A 12,854-nucleotide genomic window follows, 5' to 3' on the forward strand; every position below is an offset into this window, starting at 1 on the left:
TAGAAACTACAAAAACTATAGGGACAAGCTGATCCCACAACCATTATGTAGAAAGGAGTCTGACACGTTTCATCACTGCAAGTTGATACTGTGGCAAAAATGTCACTCTACCCTAAAACAGCCAAAACGTCTCAGGCTGGTCATGAAGCTCGGGAAATGATGACAGTTACTAGGTGCAGATGTGAGAGCAGCCTGAGGAGCTACTGGGCCCAAATCATCTCTGATAGGACTAAGAGAGCAAGATCCTGTGCTGCAATCTGGGCACGACAGCAGAGCTGCTGAGTGCATCTCTTATGGCACCTTTTCCACCGGCCCGTCTTAGCCCTACTCTACTCGACTCGACTCGGTTTGTGTTGCTTTCTGGCGCGGTACCTCGTGTCAGATACCAGTTTTTCGTTCCTGCTCTGCTCTGGTTCCAAGCGAGCTGAGCCGAAACTAAAAGGTGACGTTCATTGAGGTGAATGCAGTTTTGCGCAGCTGTGTTATGATGACCTTGCCCACAGTGAGTCGGTACTGGGGCTGGTGGAAAAAGTACCCAAACCGAGTAGAGCTGAGTCGAGTAGAGCTGAGTCAAGTTGAGTAGGGCTGGAACTGTGTAGTGGAAAAGGGCCATAAGTTCCTGATCACCATGACTTGGACAATAAGCAATAGTGATAATAGCAACAATGCTAAAAGCAGTGACATTTGCCTCACAAACCAAGAAGTCTATCCATATTTCTAACTTTGTAGTTGATCTACAGAGGAATTATTTCATTGTCAGTATCAAAAGAGAGACGATTACTAGGATTCCATAACCCTCAGATGGCACATGAGAACTGTATTAGACTTGGTATCTGAACAGGACGCTCAAATGCATTTTTTTTTCCTACAGTTTGAAAGCATTTCAAATTTGGCAACAGTAAGTAAATCTGTGCTAATCTGTATTAAACCTAGTTCGTAGGTGTTTCTTTACATGTCTTTATTTCACTTCTGTGCGTGTGGGCACATGTCTGCCCACAGTCTGTGGGCACACCAGGCCTGCCTACATTACAACATTACATCAGCTGCAATAAACTTCACCAAGCAACACCTACATTTCTCTCACCCACTGCAGCTTTAATTCACCAGCAGGAGAATCATCCAGTTTACAAAAAGATCCCACATTTAAGAAATAATATTTAGACTGTTGAATCAGTTGAATTACACACAGTTGAAATTGGTCAAACAGAGAAATGCTGCTCGAACAATCCATACAGTCATAAATCAGTTAACACAGAGCAGGATTACAAACGTGGATTGATTGTATTTATGTGTGCTAGTGTGTGTGAGTTCATATTAGCCGCTTTTTGTGCTAAGGTAAGTTTCTCTTTGCTTTGATATGATGACTAAGATGTATTGGATTCAGATAAAGAATTTTTCAAATACTTTATCCCTCCACAAATATCCCCCCTCTCTGAATATCGGCTGCTACTTGAGATTAATTTGAGCCCTAATGAATTGCAGTATAATGATTTCGACAGAAACTCATAAAAAATGAGCGTATAATTGAATGGTCTGAAATTAAAGTCCGATCGATAGCTCTCTCTGCTCTGTTGGATGAGCTGGAGAGGACTTGTGTCTCTGCTGTGAGAGTGTGTGGGAGCGAGGCTAGATATACACACCTACTGACATGTAGGCAAAGGTTGTGGGTACTCTTCTTGTGTGGAAAAAAGGGGAGAGATTACAAAACCTTTGCCTCTTCTTGTCGTTTTCTATATATTTATAGAAATGTGCTTTCAAAGTTTCTTGAAGTTGATGACATATTTAGTTGTACATAGCTGCTTATGATATTTCAAATTTCATACCAGTAGGATTTGATTTATCCTGCTTTAGTAAAACCCTGACATGTGTCAAATATATTTAGATACAATAACAACATGAGTTAGTATTTCAGTAAATCACATATTCACCTATTATTTTTCTGTGGATTCCTTGAGACTTGGTCTGACCAACATGAGTAAAGCATCATTGCAACAAGAAACAGCAGCACACATGCCACACCACAAAGGCTAAGACACAGAGGTTTTCTCAAGCCACACTGGAACATTTCGACTTGTGACATGCTGTTTTTTGCACAACATGCAAAATCTGCAGGTTATTTTGAAAAATTACGAATATGTTAACGGTGCCACTGGAGCTCTTCGTGTTATTTAGAGGTGCAGGTAAGTATGAGGGAGAGGAGATCAAATCTACAGAAATTCAAACAGACACAATGATGCATGTCCTACTTCTGCTCCTCCAGTTTCAGAGTTCTCACAGTTGGATAGGTTTACAGACACACCTGTGTTTGAAATTTGATCATAGGGAGGCAAATGAATGGTTCCACTAATGTTTCTGCCACTAATACATCACATTCAGATTTTGTTTGGCAAGCCCAAACGACTGAAACGCATTACACAAATTCATTTTCAGAGAAACTACACCGAGTTTGATGTACTTCTTACCTTTAAGAGATCCCTAGTGTAGGTGTGATTGCTGTCAAATTCTGGGTTGTAAAACAGACCAGTCTGAACAGAAAAAAGCAGAACACATTTATTACATTTTTATCACAGACTGTGTTTAATACTTGATTCTGATTGGTCATTGGGCATAAGCTTTAGTTTTAGCCCAAGGCAGGTCTTGAGAGTCAGGGGAAAAAATGAGAGTTAGTGGTCACAGATCTGAGAGCAGCCCGAGGAACTTCTGGTCCCCAACTATCTCTGATCTATTGAGTGCATCTCTGAGTTGCTGAGCACTACAAACTAGCTTAAACCACGAGGGGCAGTGATGATAGCAACATATCTAAAGTGTTGATATTTTTTGCATCATTTAGGTTTAAAAGTGTATCAACTGCAAAGCCCAGAGAAGAAGAAGAGCTGAACGAGGACAGAAATATTAACATGTATGCAAGCTAACACTCAAACTGGACCATATATAGAATTGTTCAGTTTAATGTTTATTCTTTTGTATAAATATTTGGTTATGATTTGATTATGTGTTTAGTTGGCAGCCAGGTATTAAGTAGGATCATGTAAAGTGAATTAGTGGTTATGCAAATTAGAATTTTGACAAATTTGAAATTTGATGAAAAAGAGCACGTGGTGATTTCCACTAAAGAGTCAAGTCTGGTTTTAATGCAGTGCTGCTTGAGGAAGACCATGGTCATCCAATATTGGTTTTCAGCCTTTTCCCCTTTGTGCTCCTCGGAATCTTCCTTCTTACCAGAAGGCATTCTAACTTGCATAACCACCCGTTCATTTTACATTATACTTGGTTAATACATGGACTGCTACAAATAAAAACTCTTCAGTTATAAGTAAGTCATATAGAAATAATACGCACTCATTACCTTGAAACGGCCTGAAGTGAAGAAAAAGTAACTGCCATCAAGTATGGGGCTGCGATCAGGAGCGGTCTAAACAAAGAGGAACAGAATTAACACTTCTTGTGTGATTTCATGGTAAAAAAGAAAAAAGAAAAAAAAGGTGTGTGTTTTGACTGCTGCAACTGTAACAGTAAATGAAACAGTCCCACACTTTTGGAAGTAGTCTTGTTTTTGTCCTCTCTGGGAATTAAAAGCAAAGATCAATATAACTCTGATGTCTGTGCATTACTTGAGGAAGAAGCAATTAGCTGAGTTTATCATAAAGACTGGAGGCATGGGGAAACAGCGAGGCTGGCGCTCTCCTAAGTTCAAAATCTTGTGTAGCAGCACCTCTAAAGCTCACTAATTAACACAGTGAATCACACTTGTTTCATCCTTACACATACAAATCTGCAGGAACGTCAATTTGAGGCAGTAGTTGCATTAGGGAATTGTTGCTGGGGAGCCAATGATTTTAGAGACAACAAACAATAACAAATTAATATTCCTACAGAAAAACAAGGTTTACTTAGCCCTGCCTAGAATTCACATGCACACTACTAAATGTACAATACAAGCACTATTATTTCTGTACCTTATATTCTTTTTAACATTATGTCTCTTCTGCTCTCTTTCTTCTCAGAAACGGAGCAGTAGGGGGAGGTAGAGCGTACAGCCTAACCCTGCAAAGTTAAGCTCTACTCCAAACAGGCTTCTTGCTCAGGCTCTGTCTTCTCCATCCTATTTCTAACATCTCACAACAAACTCTTCTTTCTGATTACAGCCCAACAATATATTGTGTCATTGAGCAAACATGACTGCAACACTGCTTTGGATAAATACTCCAAGGTGTAACAGGTTGATCTGCTGTTTGGATAGAAACAGCACATCACTGCAGTTATCTACCAACTGGGTCTGTCAGCTTCTGCTAATGTTAGCTCACGGGAAACAATGCAAAACAGAAGTGGTTTGCTTTGGTGGAAACAAAACTAACTTGCATGATGAACACAGCTAATTCAGGTTGTCCTCTTCTTTGCATACATCCTCCTCATCCTTTACATTTGGCATCACCGGTCATCCACTTCATTAGCAACTCCAGAAAAAGACAGTCCAGCTCCTCCCCAGGAAATTGGTTCCATGATGAGCTGTCACTAACTATATCTTGTTGGTAACACACCATCGGTACCAACAGCTTCAGTTTCTTCACTGCCAGACAAGTGGTGTTCCATGTATCAAGAGCTAGTCTACATTGATGTGGATCAGCCTGGATAAGGGCCTGGATAGAGGATGCTCTGCTGCTACTTGTCAGATTCACTATGGGTTTTGAATCGCTCTTGGTCTGGACCCTTTCCCTGGGACCACTTTGCCATGGGAGACCCTACCAGGGACACGCAAACCCCTCCACCACGGTAAGGTGGTGATTCATGGAGGGGAAGGGAGTTTATGGAGCAATAACTTCTCACCTACATTTGTAGGTACTTCTTTGAGCACTTCAGTTTAACTCAAGTTCCACTGTTCCATGGTGCATTCAAAAGCCTCTGAGTTTTTCAGACATAAAAGTCTCCGCCAAAATGAAACTAAGAGCATACCACACTGTTGTATTTGCTTTAAAGTCCTAATTTCAGCAGTCAGGTACACTGAGGTCAGATATTATGGCGGTAAAGGTCAGTTAACTGCTCTCAGAGCCCTTTCAGCTGATGCAGTGTTGTAATTTCCACTAAAAGTAATGTTACAGAAACTTCAAAAGAAAATGGAGGCAATAAATTGTCCATAATAAGCTAGCATGCCAGGTGAAACCACTTAGCAATGGCAAGATGACACATATCTGCCAACTCTCAAACATGAAGAGCAATTGACCTGTATCACATTTACTCACACCAAACCACACACTGAAAGTCCAGACTGTTTATTTGTTCTGCTTTTCACTTGTTGTAACTTAAAGATATATATTTATACAGTTTGAGGCTCAATACTAGTGAAAACTGTAGGTTAGAGGTCATTGGGTGTTAGGAATAGATCTTATTTTACTGTATGGATTTGCATATAATTTGGTGTTTCCAATCCAGCTCCAGCAAGAGGAGGCCCTATGACCTCTCTTTTGACTTATACTTTAGGCCAGCAAAATTATTCAAAACCCCCAGACGGAGACCCTAGGTGGGTGTCAGGTTTAATCTACATTTTCAAATTTCCATCAGGAGCAGCAGTATTGATTACTCATGACCCCTGGAGCCTTTGCACTTAAACACTATCAGGCCAAACTTTCCATTTTAAGTCATCTGACCCTGGACACCTACTGACATCAGGCTTTTAATTCCTGTAAGCCCTTAACTCCAAGAAACCACAAATGCTCTTCGATGAGGCATCACATTTAGTATAACTGACCCAACATTCAATTCCCCTGGTTAAGTTTGAAGCAGTCTTGTAATATGCAATAAGAACAGGAAAGAATTAAACATGGAGACTTCTTCTTTTTAGTGAATTATTGTTTCATTATTTCTCGGCTAGCCCTTTTGTAGGAAAATCATGATGTCTCATTCTTCCTGTGAACCCTTTAACATCAATTGGGATGTTACCTCTTCAAAGGCTATTTGAATGGTGATGGATTTATTGGCAATAAATCAAGTAAGAGAGACAATGCCAGCTTTCACTCTGCCAATATGGCTCAGTCATTGAATTTGTGATTCCTTCAGGGTTATTTTTCCTTATTACACTGTATGACTTTATACATGCACTTTGCAAGTAACCAATAAAGAAATGTCCTGTGAAAAAAAATGAATGGTTTTCCCGCAATGATGTCATTTTTTTAGAGCAGAGAAGGCTGTCATTTAACTAAACTACTGTGACCTTGAGTATTAACTTCCACTTTTATTGCAATCAATCAGTGTCAGTTATGTATGCTAACGTGGCTATAACAAGGTACAAGCCACAGGGTTTGACAGTTTTGTTAATTGTCTATTACTTGTTTGTTCTATTATGGTACATTATATAGTGAGACACTTCTGTAAGGCAATGCAGAAGCTAAAGTTTCATTTCTGGTTATTTTATAGTTTGCATCTTTTTCAATAACCCCATTTCAAAGGGTTGAATGAAACTAAATTAAATGTATGAATGAATAATTATGTACAAGCTAAGTTTGAATTGAGTCATATCTAATGTCTAACGCTACCAAACTCTTTTATCCAACAACTACCGCCAAGGGCTTTTGATAGGCAGGTATAAAAATACAAAATGCTGAAAATGCCCAGCGCTGGGCTAAAACTGTTCTTTTCCTTTCCTTTCTTGTTTCCATCTCTCGTCTTTTTCAGCGTTCGGCTGAGTCAGACCTCCCACATAAAAGTGGCTTATTGTCAAAGTAAGAGGGGAGTTATTGGGTGGATAAGAGGGAGGTAGAAGCAAAAATATAAATGGTGAAGGGATTTAGCTGGTATCAGCTCTCTGAAAGCTGCTTGTATCCCTTTCCCCCTTGTTGAAATGACTTCTTACAGAGTGACCCTGCACTTTCATCCTCCCCTGTGGATGTCTTGATCCATGAAAACTGAAAGTTTTGAAGTTTTTCAGCTCTGAGGTCAAAGGACAAATGGACAGTTGGTTGTGTCTACCTGAGTTGCCAGTACTTGAGATACCTTTTCTTACAGTATAAAAGAGAACCTGGTTACCCTGACTACAGCCTGATTGGTGCTGTTAAGATTTGAGATTTGAGTCATGAGTTAACAGGCAACAGCTTCTACCCCAGTGAGTGTTCCATTTTGAGTAACTGCTCATATCAAATTTGATTACCGTGGCGCTTTACCGCCTGAAATGGAGTGTATAATCCTATAAACAGGACACAGACAGAGAAATCTAGTTTTATCAGCATGCTGTGTCCTTTTCCAAGGTGCTTTCAGGGCCTGAAAATACTTTACTTTCCACCAGTGATAAAAATCACACGAAACATAAATTATTGAATGGCATATTCATGTGTAAGTAGGTGTATATTGATATCTGACTAATACAGGAAGAGTGCATGTGGTTGCCAGATGAACCAGATGGATTTTGGATTTGGCTTACTCATACTTTTAAGCAGAATGACACATGCAGTTCTTGCCTGCCTGGATTGTTTTATTTAGAAACTATAGCAGCAAAAATAAAAAAAAGATTTTAAAAACAGAAAAGATATTCATGAATTCTGCCAACAATGAGTCTCCTACAGCAATGACTGCAAAAAAAAAAGAGGCAACATTAAGAATTCAGGTCTGGGTTATTGTCCCACAATCTAGTATGACTAAAAAGACAGAGAGCAGTATTATTCATCCTTTTATAGTTTACAGAGCTTAGCTTTTGCTCAAGGATATAAACAATGAACTTCTGCACCTGTGACACCGTAACTCTCAGGCTAATTATCCTCAAACGTTATCATTTCAAGGACTTCATTCGGCTGCCACAGACATAACAGCATGGCAGTTTTCCCTACACATCAAGGAGTTAACCTTCAAAGTGACTCAAATGTTGTTCACCACTGCAGGAGCCTGAAAACTGTCTGAATGGTTTTGTTCGTTGCAACTTGATAGGAAGGACTTATTTAAGTTAGCAATATCACACCAGGGGTGCTGTTGTTCTGTCACAGTCATGCTGACATTCAGTACGTCGGCACTCCTTCTTGTGTTTTAGCCTTTAACCGTTCTACAAACCATGGTCATAAAAAGTAATAAAACACTGCAGCTTACAGTATTTTGTATTAACTTGCCTTGAACTGGAATGATGCCCAACAGCCCAAACACATGGGGTAACACAGAAAAATTAATGTGGGCTTGAATGGTACCCCATACAAAAAATGTTCCATACTCCTACTTTGTGTTTGTCTGCAAACAACATCAAAGCAGTGACTTTGTTGGACATAACGCAGAGCGCAGCAGCTAGGCTTCTTGCTGGTTTCAACAGCTGACATTATCACCCCAGTCTTAGCCTCCCTCCACTGACTCCCTGTTAGTTTTAGAATTGATTTTAAGAGTTTACTGATCACTTTCAAAGCATGCATAAGTCTGGCTCCAAGTTATATTTCAGAACTTTTAACACCATTTGAGCTGACCCACAGCCTTAGGTGCTAGGGCTTAAATCTAAAGGGGGCCGAGAATTTTCTATTAGGGCCCCTAGACTCTGGAACAGTCTGCCCGAGGAGCTAAGGCTGGCAGAATCTGTGGACTCTTTTAAGTATCTTCTGAAAACTCACTTTTGTAGACATGCGTTTATGTGATGTTGTCTTCTTACTGCCTTTATCATCATTTTACTTTCTATACCATTTTATTTTCCTTTAATTGATTTACTCTCCTAATATCTCATTTACTGCCTTTATAGCTTTTTTTAATCTTGATTTATTTATTTATTTTACTGCTTTTGCATATCTTTAAATGCTTTACCTATTGATGATTTTATCGCTTTTGCTTTTATTTCACCTTATTGCTTTTACCCCTCTTTTAATGCTTTATTCCTTTTTACTGCTTGTAGTCCCTTTTAATTCTTTCTTTTCTTTTATATTTTAAATTGTCTTACTTTATTGGTCCCTTGGTCTCAATTCTTAACGTTGGGTTCTTGTGTTGCCTGTGTTGAATCATTGTTTGGGTATTTTGTGTTTGTTTTCCTAATGTGTGATTTTAATTGTGTTTAAACAGGGGCCCCTAATGGGCCTGAAAGTTGAACTACTACGCCTTTCTTTTGTTTTGTTATAACTGCAATAAGATAACTAAAATTGTCTGAATAAATAAAAAAACATTCAGAATTCCTTTCTGGAAAAAAGGGGAGTCTCTGTTTACGTTTGCACCGCAGCTGCCTGTCAGCAGCAGGCAGTTTGTGTAGTGCTGAATGGACAGTGGCAGACCATGAGCCTTGATCAATCAATGTGGATGCATGATTGATACGTTAAAAACGCATATACAATGGGCTATAAGTGTGATTTAAACAGCTGTCTATGCATAAAAACGCTTGTCATTGTTATATTTTCATAGCATCAAGTGTGGCTGAATCTGATTTAAAGTAAACTGTAGGTTTTTGGAGTTTTATTTTACCTCATGAGGTTAGATTATACCAAATAATGCCCCCTTGTTGTTATTCAACAAGTCACTTGGCTTCAAATAATCTTGTTTAAAGAGATGGAAGTCTGAAGGTCAATATTGTGCAGTTACATTTGGAGAAATTGTAAAAAAAAACAACAACAACAAATTGATATGTGGCTTAGATTAGAGTCAGTTAACCAGGGTAGTTTTAAGCATATGTTTTGTTTAATGCAAATAAACCAGTATTATAGCAGAAAAGTTGTATTTTGTAGGGTTGGCTATGGTGAGCCAACGGGGGCCCAGAATTCCTGGCGACGCCCCTGTCCCCCATAAAGCCGCCATGTCTATTACAAAAAAAGTTACAACTTGTTAAGATACCCCGCGAATGTCGAGTTTGATATGCATAAATACATTAAACTAAGACATATGAAGTAAGGCAGGGATGCTGAAATTGTGAGAACTCTGGGTCCAAACGCCAGGCCTGGCATTTGGGGCCTAGGCGGCAGGGCAACCAGCAAGCGGCGCCTTCAGTCCAAGCTCAACTCTCTGCACCGCTATCGCTGAAAATGTCTCCAGAGGATCGGGTTACACTACGCCCCATCTTTAAGCCCCAGTCAGAGCTCCGTTAGCAGCAGGACAACAGGGGATAGGATAGGGGACTGGCCGTCGGGGAAGTGAAGGCTCCACACTCATGTAAGTGGTTTTATCTGGACTAATGTAGCTTGTAGAAACGCGTATGAAGCTTTTTGCAACATAGTAGCAAATTCAGCTCTTCTAATGGTCGCCTTTGTTCGCTGCACTAATTAGAGGCGAAATATTCAGAGACGTGTGTTGTCGCTGTGGGTCACTCAGCAAAGAAAACGGGATTTAAACACCCTTCACTGTCCCATTTTTTGCTACAAAGTATGTTTTAAGTCGTGTAAAGTGAGCGTTTTCTGCTCTGAATTTGTGACACTATGTAACTTCTCGGTTACCTCGGAAGCCTGTTGCTTCTTTTCGCTCCACGGAGGAGATGGGGAAGGAAGGAAGGAGGAGGAGGAGTTGAGAAAAGCGGATTGTCCCAAGTGCCATGGCGACTTTATTCAAAATACGAGGAAACATGTCTGTTTACATCAACAATAAACCTTCACACGCACCAAAGAGATACAAAGAGACGTGAATTACACATGACGTGACCGACAGTGTCTTTTATTTCGAAGGAGAGCAGCACGATAACACAGCAACCTGTTATTAATGGGTAATTACGATTCACAGCAAAGCTAATATAACTGCGACGTTTATTGTAGCAGAAAATGCCACAACAAAGAGTTAATACATTCATGTCTAGAGTATAAAAATGAGTCCTTGAAGGTCTCAAGTGAATCATTGAAAGCGTCTGTATACGTGCAACCCTAAGTGAATCACTTCCAGCCAACTAATGCTAAAGAATGTGTCTCCAGTGACGTTACAATTCAACAAAACTGTACCACAGAGTTCTGAAAGCAACATCCATGATAGGCTTTATGTAACCAATAGCCATGTGTCTATTAAGGGAGGAATGCATTTTTATTTTGTATGAAGCCAAATATGATATTGCAGTATTGTATGATATGCATTGTTATATCTGGAATGTGCATTCTTTCCCCTGCTGGAAGTAACTAATTGGTAGTCAGGTGATCAAACATATTAAGGTGTTGCATAAGTAGTTTTAAAGTAGTTAAGCCATATTCACCCCTATCTTTTCTACTGCACTTTACTTGTACAACAAATACAGCCACTCAGATGTTTGAATTTACACACTTACTGTAAACACAACACAACACAACAATGACCACCATTATTTACTGGCCTAACACACAGTACACACCCAGACTACTGCACTGCTATATTTAGAAACATCATTAATCAGTATGAAAGTTGTGAAAACACAGTTGGAAGAAGCAAATGAGACGAAAGTAAACAAACAAATGTAGCTGTGATCTGGGTGCCACATGTACTGTAGCTATTCTAAGACCGAATACAGGGCTTTCAATTATCCCACCAATCTCCTCTAATCGTGTAATGTCTCCCTGGCTCATGACATGCTCGTAACAAAGCCTCTTCGAAAGTCATGTATGACAGTGCTGGGATTGGAGACGACGGCTATTGCAGCAGTTAGTGTAAGCAGGAGTCAGATATAAACGGCAAAACCACCATCATTTGTTATGATTGGCTTCTGAATGTGCATCATATCAAGGCTTTGCATTATCAAAGTGTTGTTTATTTTTAATTCAAGCAGCCTATTACAACATATGGGTTGATAACATAATGTTGAGGTTAAACCACGATTTATTAAGAGTTGGGCGTGTGTAATATGTTGATAGAACACAATTTGATGGTTCTCAAATCAGTTAAAGCCTATATTTAATTGAAAATGGAAGCTTGAAGCTGTAAAATGCTGTTGTTTTATATATATTCCAGTTAGATTTGATAGGAGCAACACATTTTAAAACAGTTGGGACAGGGACAAAACACTGAAGTTGTGAAATACTTAAAAAACACCAACATGAACATCTACCATCTAATTACATAAATTTGAAACTGGTTAGTAACATGGCTTGATATGAAAAGGGCAGCCAAGAACGGCTGAGTCTCTCATGGGAAGAGGTTCACCACTCTGTCAGAGAATGCATGAGGAAAGAATTCAGCAATACCAGAATGATGTTCCTGAGCATAAAGATAGCAAAGGATTTGAAGACTTCATATTTATACCAAAGAGACATGGTTGATACTGATATTGGATGGCTGTGATCTTCTGGCCCTTAAGGTGACACTGCATTGAAAACAGACATGACTCAGTGGAAATCACTGCAAGGTCTCAAAAATTGCAGGTTAAACTGTTCCATGCAAAAAGTAGATAATATATGAACATGATCCAGTAAAGCTGACGATTTATCTGAGTCCAAGCCCATTTAAGATGGACTGAGGTAATGTGTAACGCTTTCCTGTGGTCTGACTATAGACTGTATAAAATATGGACGTAGTATCCGTGACGTCACCCAACTGTTTCTGAAGCGCTGTTTTGAGGCCAATCGTCGATGGCAGCCATATTGCTGCTGTCAGGCGATTGTGACATGAAGAGGCGGGCTTTGAGCCTCCTAGCAAACAGCTACAGTGTTCCCGCCAGTCAATCAAGTCAACTGTGCCTCTCATTGGAAGACTTGTAATCTAAATATCTTCAAAATTGCTGCGTTAGAAAAAATTCATCCCCTGTAGAGTGTGTGCTGATCGAGAAATGATCTATCCAGACTACACTCGTCTTTTGTGCCAGGCTGTTAACATGTTTATTTCTGCTGTAAAGATAGGCTTTTTTGAATTGGTCTGTATGTGGTTTCCGGTACTTCTGGAGCCAGCCTCAAGAGGATCCTCGATGAACTGCAGTTTTTAGCACTTCCGCATTGGACTCATATTTTTAGACCGGAGGTTACCGCTTGGGTCTGACAAATCAA

General features: G+C 39.7%; 1 protein-coding gene across 5 annotated transcripts in view; it reads left to right on the forward strand.

The window, feature by feature from the left end:
- The first annotated feature begins 9,810 nt into the window (after positions 1-9,810).
- Positions 9,811-12,854, forward strand: part of LOC117807150 (multiple PDZ domain protein) — a 57,729-nt gene continuing 54,685 nt past the window's right edge. For 3 of the 5 annotated variants that reach the window (XM_034676227.1, XM_034676228.1, XM_034676231.1), the window contains exon 1: positions 9,811-10,080. The gene's annotated coding sequence lies outside the window, so the exon portion shown is untranslated. The remainder of the gene's footprint in view (positions 10,081-12,854) is intronic. The other 2 variants (XM_034676229.1, XM_034676230.1) reach the window with 1 other exon arrangement.

The sequence above is a fragment of the Notolabrus celidotus genome, chromosome 23 (assembly GCF_009762535.1).
Source record: "Notolabrus celidotus isolate fNotCel1 chromosome 23, fNotCel1.pri, whole genome shotgun sequence".
In the NCBI taxonomy this organism is placed as follows: Eukaryota; Metazoa; Chordata; class Actinopteri; order Labriformes; family Labridae; genus Notolabrus; species Notolabrus celidotus.